The 7860-nt window shown below is 34.9% G+C and overlaps 1 non-coding gene across 1 annotated transcript; it reads right to left on the bottom strand.

Moving 5' to 3' along the window:
* Window positions 1-7435: 7435 nt before the first annotated feature.
* On the bottom strand, window positions 7436-7542 carry LOC143563203 (small nucleolar RNA R71). The gene has a single exon (XR_013140620.1). It is a non-coding gene; the product is annotated as a small nucleolar RNA R71 (small nucleolar RNA).
* Between the last annotated feature and the right edge of the window lie 318 nt (window positions 7543-7860).

Raw genomic sequence — 7860 nt, 5'->3', positions numbered from 1 at the left:
CTTAACAGACTGAATCTTCAAATGGCTGGGGTGCTGTTAAGACTACATGGGTAATTTGATAGATCCAAAGTCTGAAGATTATCTTACCAAGGTTTTTTCATATGGCTTAGGAACAATAAAATTTTTAAAGGATGTTCAACTCATCTAGATATATTTTGAAGATCAAGACAATCATAACCTAGAAATATCCAAGGGGGAGTTTGCTAGAGTAGAATGTCTAGTGCTAGGATCTTGTATTTTGTATGTAAAATAGATTAGGAAATGTGTAAAACATGTAAGGGCAAAGTACATACACGGCGTACACATATACACCGTACATTTTATTTATCCGGACGTATATGTTTCCACTATCTAAGTGGCTTATCTGTTCATTCGTTAGTAGAATTCCTAAGTACTCAAGTTATATTCTATCATATCTGTGTACTTGTAATTTGTTTTGGTAATATATGTAGTAAAAGCATTAAAGTAATCTTGTGATATCTCATCTCATGATAAATTCCGCTCATTATGTTATAGTGTAGATAGAATTTCAAATCGTATCGTTCCTAATATGTCCAGGTCTTTTTAGTTTTATGTATTGTTTGTGACATTCCTCAATTTTGAACTTAGTCGTAATACACATTTCAATCATGTGATCATTTCTATGCAATTATATTTTTCACCGCCCTTGTAGTATTGCATGCTCATTTAAAACTTCCATAATCATGATTATTTATCCATGAACTTTTCCCATGCAAATCATAGTAGTTATTGTTGGATTACTATTATTATCATCTTTTTATAGGTTACTTAACTAATAAAAACTAATGGATGTTTTAATTAGAAGAAATTGATTAAAAGAGTTAAACATTTTGAAAACCCCGTTAAACTATTTTAATTTGTGTTTTAATTATATTAAACATGATTTAATTTCTTAAATTCTATAATTCATTACCAATCTAAAAATTCACTATAAAAGGAGGACTAATTCTCCACCATTTTCACATCTCAATACACTATTTTCTTAATATTAAAAGCATTAAGAAGTAAGTTTTATAATTTAATGCACTTTATGGTTTTTGTTTTGATTTTAGGTTGAATGTTCATAATCTGTTCTTCATTACCATGATACATTTATTATAAAAATCATATATTTTTATTTTCAGAATCACTATGATCATGGATATCCAAGATAAACATTTTGATTTTCTAAATATTATATCAGACCTAGTTATTTTGCAAGAACAAATATAGTATTATCTAAATGTTATGATCCATTGATCATCATAAACTTATAAACCTTTTCTTTTATATATGATGATATATACAAAATGGTTTTAATTAAAGATTTTTTGTAATAGAACTAGTATCCTTGATTTTTCTAAATAAATGTTGAGTAAATTAATTATTGTTAATTTATTTTTTTATTTTTTTCAACATAAACTAATATGTATAATTTCTTTAAAATAATTCGTGGAAATAATTTAAGTTAATTAATTAGTAAATTAAATTATTATGTTACTAAAAAAACAAAATGTTTAATCATAATTTGTTTTTAATCTTGTTATTTAAGCTTATATTAATAAGTTATAACTAAGCATTTACAAATAATTTATTCAACTAATAAATAACAAATTATTTACACAAACTTAAAATCATTTTAGTTAAACTCATTTTTAATCTGAAATCTCTAGGTCCCAATTTGTCGTAATCTCCATTCCATTTAGACTCGTTAAAATCTAGCATAACTATTTACTTGTTTTGGATAATTCACCGTGATTCTCCGCCTTGTTTGTTCGACTCTTTCAACTATCATTTCTCATTTTCGAGGCGAGTTTCGCACACCCCTTTTTACTGATTTAAATATTTTGGGGGTAGCATATATATCCTAACAAATCAGTTGTTTACTTTTTCATTTGCAAATCTACAATTCATATCATGGACTTGTGTGTTTACATGATTACTTACTCAAAACTTACTAGCATGTTGTATCCTCAATAAGGATGATCATATGCCCCCTTTGCACTCTGGGCCATTTTGTTATGAGTGAAAAACGGACCCCGATCTGAGTATGTTGGTTGTTACCAACTGGAAAGGACCTTACTTGCTCGATTATCCAAGTACCATGGTTGTTACCAACTGGAAACGACCTTACTTAAATGTTAATTACACATGTCTCATGGAATTGTGTGGTTTCTATACTATATATATCAAAACTTATGTTAACTTACCAACTATTTGTTTAGCTGACTTTATTTTATATATATATGCTACATGTATAATCATTAGATGATGAGACTTGAAAAAGACACTAGTACCTAGGTTATATTACTAAATGGAAAAGTTGTGCAATTTTTCTTATAATTTCCTTGTATGTATTGTTACAAACTTGTGTACTTGAAGTTTAAATTAATTAATGATAAATTGCCACTTAAGATTGTCACATGTGTTTTGAGCAATTACGTCACACTCAGGTGTTTCCGTTTAAGCCGGGGTGTTACACATACATACATTGTGTACTTATGGTCTGTTTCTTAATGGTAATAAGACGCGAGCAAGGGGACAATGTATGACTCACAACGCAGTTTGATCAAGTCAGTAGTGAATTTGTACAAAGTGCAGTAGTGATCAAGTTTAATGACTTATAATGGGTTGATAAACTGGGGGTTCGCCTTTTGAGCAAACTAATATTCACATTTGTGAATACCCAGATGGAAAACCGCGTAAAAACACAATGGAGTCAGGAACTTTTGAAGCATCCAATCAATACAGGATTTAAGGCCATTGATGTGCTATGAAATACACATATGTTCATGCTTGTTTTGTCATGCTTTTCATTGTGTTTTGACGTTTGTTTATCCATTTTTGATGGTGTTTGCATACTTATGTTTGATGTAGGATCATAGGTGAAGAGAGCATTGAAATCAAGCCCTAAAGTGATGGTTTTCATTCACATGAGGTTTGAGACGAAGACGGTGCGCGTACACAAAGATAAACGAGTCAGATAACTAAAACAAAGACCCAAGGACCTGGCCACGTGGCCAGGTCAGGTCATTTAGGCTGTGCGTGGCGGCGATCCACACCAGCCAAGATGTTTCCAAATCCATCAACCCGTCTTTTTGGATTATTTGAGCCTAGTCCGACCGGTTTTGACCTATTTTGACTTGTTAATAAAGTTTAAACGCGTCTATATATAGTTATTGAATCCTAGGTCGAAATATTAATCTTTCCAGCCACCAAGAGAGCTTTTTGGACAAAAAACTAAAGAGGAGAAGCTATCAGTTTCTTGTTTGATCATTCTTTAATTCGGTTTCATACTTTTAACGTTTATGAGTTCGTTTTGGTATTTTAAACCCTTAGACAAGTTTTAATCAGTTATATATTAACATGTTCATCATTTATATCAATATTATCTGCTGTTTGTTTAATATGACTGGATTAACTTGCTTGAATCACCTAGGTTTGATGTTTAATGGTTTAAATTAACAAGTTTAGGGTGTTTAATGTGTGGTTGATTGTTTGTCTATTTAAAAGCTCTTATTTTGTGATATTATTCAGTGTTTACCCGCTTCCATAGATGTATCTCAGGTTGCATGTGCCCTGTGTGGTTGATTATAGCATGAATTAGTTACGTGTCATAGTTAATTGCATAGTTCGATTAATACTTTGTGTGTTGATTTATTGTGGTAGACGTATCACTAGGGTTTGTGTTGCTTAGATCATTAAAATTAGTAGGTTCACCACCTGTAATTTGGACCAAAACCTTAGGTGTCAGCTTATTTTGCTAGTTTAGTTGATTTGGTTTTCATTGCGAAACCAAGTGCATTTTTCCAACTGTTGACTAAGTGAGTTTGTGATTTGAGTTATATTGTCCTTAATATAGAGTTACCCATTTTCTTATAGGTTTGTAATAGCTCGAGCCTTAGCGAGACTTGTGATTTTGACATAGACCAAGTGATGAGTCATTAGGGTACATAGATAAACAGCCAAGAATTAAAAGCTATCTAGACGTTGTTAGGGTTTACTGGTAAAACTGACCATAGGGACCAGTTCCTTGACCTCTCCTATGTTAGCTCATCTTTAGAACCCTGGTTTCAACCACGTGTTAGCACTAGAGTCAACCTATATTCGTTAAATCATCCTACCTAGGTGATTCATTTTCCTATTATCATCAAATCTCATTAAGTTTTCCAGTTAGTTCCGTTAAGTTGAGTTCTTAGTAATATAGTTAATTAAATTAGTTTAAAATAAATTAAAATAATAAAATCAATTAACTACTATTAGGTAGGACTTGGATTAGGGTTTATAATCTGAGCCGTTCTCCCGTGTCTTCGAGATGATATCCGGACTTTCCTTATCTTTGCTACACGCGACGGGTACACTTGTCATTTATGTGAACAAGGATAGGTTGTTTGGTTTTTAAAGCTTATTTGTGAATCGTGTTTATATATATATATATATATATATATATTCGCACATCAAGTGTTTGGCGCCGTTGCCGGGGACACGGACTGTGGCGATTAGAGAACGACCCGAATTTAGGGACTTACACGGTTTTTTTTACTTGCTTATTTGTTTTTATTTGTTTTTTAGTTTAATTTTAGCCTAGTTAATTTTAGTTTTTTTTTATATTCGTATGCGTCATACCAGCTCAAAAGGACCGCCGAAGCTTGAAACGCCTGACGATGCCGAGAAATTTTAGCCTGAGAGAGAGTGCTTTGTTTCATCGATAGGTTCTGATTCTTCTTCTGTCTATTTTGCATCTTCTAGGGATAGGAACATGGCTGACCAACCGCCTAGGAGAGTAGTAGCTGACTATGGTAGGCCGGTCTCGAATCCTCATTCTACATTGCTTTATCGCATTATCCCACCACTAGCAACTGGTCCATTCCTTCCCACGTCATGTAACTCATCAAATACTCCCTCCAGTTCCAAGGGCTACCGAGCGAAGACCCTTCAAATCACATAGACATGTTTTTTCAAATTTGGGAAACTTTCAATATCAGCAACATGAACGATGAAGCCATCTATCACCGTCTTTGTCCCTTTTCACTTGCCAGAAATGCCTACAAATGGCTGAATTCACTACCTGCTAGATCCATCACCACTTGGGAGGTCCTTCAAGAGAAATTCATGGCCAAATTATTTCCTCCATCTAAATCTACTCTGCAAGGCCCCGATTCCGGTGCCCTACATTGGACGTTGGATTTACTCATAAACGCAGTTCTACAATCAGAGTTAATTAAAACTTTCGCGGAAACGATAACTTAAATCATTCATTACAAAAGATTTAATCTTTTCTTTGAAACCATAACATAAAAACATCATATTTAGAACATCACTTCTTCCATCTTCAGATGCCAGCCGTTCAATCCATGCCATGTGCCCTCCTCATGCTAGCTCGTTAAACATATTCACCCACGTGCATACTAAAAGTCAGCTACGCTGAGTGAGTTCTAGTTAATTAGGAGACATACAATACATACACAAATCGTATATACATACATATCTTAAACTTGTATAAATATCCATAAGAGGAACGTCACGTAATATCTACTAAAAGAACTATACTATTGTCCATGCTATAAATTCTCCATAGAAGGAACACTTTATATATATTATCCATAGAAGGAACACTCTATATACTTTCCATAGAAGGAACACCCTAGACTTTTTATAGAAGGAACACTCTGCTATCCATAGAAGGAACAATACGATATCCATAGAAGGAAACACTATACTATCCATAGAAGGAACATTATACATTATCCATAGAAGGAACTCTATATATTATCCATATGAGGAACACTGTATATATAAGTTATTATCTCATGTCCATGTAAGGAGCTAATCACTTCCCTCGGCAATACGTGCAATATCCGAAGATCGTTCACTTACACATCATACATATATCATTCGTACATTACATATAGAAATCATATCTTTAAACTACCACCTGGCGGTATATGCAATATCCGAATAGCGTTCCGCACCGTCAAGCATTCATCATATAATAAACACACAAGGTACACACTTACCACTTAGGGTAAGTGTATTAGCTATCATATCGAGTATGCATACAGCCCCGAAAACATAACAATGAAGTGGGCTAGAACTCACCTGAATGCGGTTACCCTCACCGTTAATGGTTATTCTCTTCTTTAATTAAGCACGGCTAACTGTATAACAATTACGCGTATTAATTACTATCACTAACCATATTGTATTTCCAGTTTAATTATAACCCTCAACGAATGGGGGTCCGGGGGCAGCGCACCTGGCAGTGGAGTTCTAGGGGCGGTAGCCCCTAGAGGAGTCCAAGGGGCAGAGCCCCTGGCTGGGGTTAAGCTGCCAGGTCAGGTTGGAAAAAATTTATTTTCATTAACTATCTTAACACATTTTCAATTAGGATTTCATGATAATATTTTATTGTTAACCTCTTTATCCTTTAAGGTATCTTCTATAAATTAATAAGGTTCAAGGGCTATTTTGAAATTATATTATTCTTCTTTAAGTCAGGGACCATTTCTGTCATCATTTAAACTTAACTCGTTATCCTGCATAATGAATTTGTGAACTAATTCATTATTTGATCATAGCCTAATTCGTTATCTGAACTTAGCGAATTGGTGAGTAATGAATCACTTGGTTCGTTATCCTAACATAATGGACTGGACGAGTAACGAATCACTTGATCCGTTATCTTAACATAACGAACTGGACGGGTAACGAATCACTTGATTCGTTATCTTAACGAATTGGTCATCATCATAACGAACTGGACCTTAACGAACTGGTTATCATCATAACGAATTGGACCTTAACGAACTGGTCATCATCATAACGAATTAGGCTAGTTCGTTAAACCTCCATTAATGAATTAGGGTTAGGTTAGAAACATTCTCTGACATCTCCACTATTCCGGCGTCGCATTTTCCAGAAAAACAGGATCTTGCCGGAATAGCGAGATCTCGCTTGTTTCACCACCGTTTTCACCATCTTTCGTCCCGTTCGATCCAGATCTGAGCTAGGGTGATCCCTAAGCTCATCTTTTGATCGGTTAATACCCGATTCCATCCGGATCTCATAACTTTAACGGTTTAGGGTGTCGGCTCGTCGTTTCGCGACCAGATATAACGGGTTTGGATCTCTACAATATCATACTATCATTACCTCGGGTTGGAAATCGGTTCTTCTTCTTGGTTTCGGCTAGAGAGAGAAAGTAGGATGAGAGAGATCTAAGTGTGTGTTTTGGGTGGTGTATGGAATGGAATGGAAATGAATGGAATAAGGCATAATTAAAGTATTTATATTATGGGTCATGGGCTTAAGTCCATGGTCTTTCCTTTAATAACCCAAATCCATCACCCATATTACTTAACCCAACACAAGCCCATCTCATAACATCGAATATAATTATATTTTAACCGAACGAAAAATCAAGATGTTACATACTCGACTCCGTGAGGTGATTTGTTCCTTCCGCATGAGATCTGATGACTCTTTCAGGGAAGCTTGAGAAAGATTCAAGGACCTCCTTCTTTGTTGTCCTCACCATGGCTTAGATATGTGGATGCTCCTAACAAAAACCTCCTCAAGAACAAAGATCCCGATGAGTGTGTCGTCCTTTTTGATGATCTAGCAACGAGCTACGAGGGGCACTGGGGCATAAATTCTTCCACGTCATCGAGAGGAGATCTTCAGGTCGATTCGAACACTAACATGCAGGTGCAGATTGATGCTTTGAACAAACTTGTTTGAGATTTTACCGTTAAGAGCATGGGAAAGTGTGAAGTTTGACGAGGGGGTCACGACACCATTGACTCAGGTAGCCATCTGGAGGAGGTTGACTTCATCAAAAACCCCTTGTGGTATCAAAAC

This window comes from Bidens hawaiensis, unplaced genomic scaffold, assembly GCF_021521415.1.
Source record: "Bidens hawaiensis isolate Kalapana, Puna unplaced genomic scaffold, B.hawaiensis_p1.1 tig00021331_1, whole genome shotgun sequence".
NCBI lineage: Eukaryota > Viridiplantae > Streptophyta > Magnoliopsida > Asterales > Asteraceae > Bidens > Bidens hawaiensis.
Note: the sequence above shows the minus strand (reverse complement) of the source record. Positions and strands in the feature narration are given on the sequence as shown.